Consider the following 1,562-nt stretch of genomic DNA (forward strand, 5'->3'; position numbering starts at 1 on the left):
AATCTTATTCTGTGCAGATGCACAGACCTGTGCATATGCACATGCAGGAAAAGCCTCTCTGCTTGCAGCGCTAGCACAGCTTGTGCGCGCGCACATCAATGAAGAATTGTGACTTGTACGGACGCACAGCCCTGTGCGTATGCACAAGTCGGGGAGGGTCGTCTGTTGGGGGCGCTCGCACAGCTTGTGCGAGTGAACAAGCTTGTGAATTTTAGTACCTGTGCGTACGCACACTTTTAAAATCTTCCTGGGCGTGCGCATGCACACCCCTGTACGGACGCAACTGCCCTGTTTCATAAATTTAAACTTTTATTTCAACTATTTCACCTTCCCGACGAGGTTGTAGGCTTCCATAACACCTTTTTAGGACTCTTAGGCATTGTTTTGGATACTTGAAAAGTGGGAAAAAATTTAAGGGTTTTAGACGATATTATTATGAAAAATTAGAGAAACGGAGGCTTAGGTTTCTCGTGTACTGAGGATTGGTAGTAGAGTGAGAAGAGGTATGGAAATATGAATTGACAGTGGTTGAGATAAGTCGGGGACTCTGACTGAACTTATGGATTCATGAGATATTGAAAATGTTTTCTGAAAATCACTTAAGTATTGATTTATATTGAGATTATGAGACGCTATGTGACCAGCAGGGGCCGAGGTTGGATCCCGCCTGTCATGGTAGCGGGGTGAGTAAGGGCGGTGGTTTATCCCGCTTGCGCTTAGATGTGAGGTCGGTGGCAATATATCCCGCTCGCATCCTTCGGATCATGAGAGCATACAAGCGCAAAACCCTGGATAGTGATCCGAGCACTATATATCGGGGGTTCCCACACCATGATTCTAAAGGGCAACATCTCCATGGAGATGTGTCGGGATTGGCAGTTGAACCGACAATGTGATATCACAGCTAGTAGGACAGACATTCATGATATGCATTTTCTAACTGTTTGTATGCTTTGCTGACTTGATATTGTTTTCCTATCTGTATAACATGTCTAATTGCTATTTGTATTAATTGCTATATATGCTTCTACTTGTGTTTTACTTGTATTGTATATACATGTGCTTTTTGCTGGGATTGAGGAGGTTCGGAAGGCGGTGGTGATGGGATCGCATGGAGATTAGGTTGGTGAAGGCTGTGGGACAGCGGTGTTCAGTTAGAATAGAAATCCCTTAAGCTAGAATACCCGGTTTATTTATGTTAAGATTTATATAATTATGCTTATTTGGTTTAGAATGCTTTACGTTTGAATCCTTGTAGTGGATATGGAGTCTAGGATTGCCTTTGGCATCCTGGGGTCTTATATCCTACATCTGTTGTTATTTTCAGATGCAGGTCACAATCCACCACGGTGAGTTGTTTTATTATTGACAGGAGCGGAGGATCTGGATACCTTTTTGGAGTCTTTTTGATTTATTATGTATATGTCTCTCACTTTTGAATTTTTGTATTTGGCTAGCCAGCTTAAACTCCACGAGCTGTGGCTAGTTTCTTATAATATTGCACTATTATACTATTATCTTCATTTATATCACATCTGTTTCTTGAGCTTTAAGTTAGACGC

This window comes from Arachis hypogaea, chromosome 17, assembly GCF_003086295.3.
Source record: "Arachis hypogaea cultivar Tifrunner chromosome 17, arahy.Tifrunner.gnm2.J5K5, whole genome shotgun sequence".
In the NCBI taxonomy this organism is placed as follows: domain Eukaryota; kingdom Viridiplantae; phylum Streptophyta; class Magnoliopsida; order Fabales; family Fabaceae; genus Arachis; species Arachis hypogaea.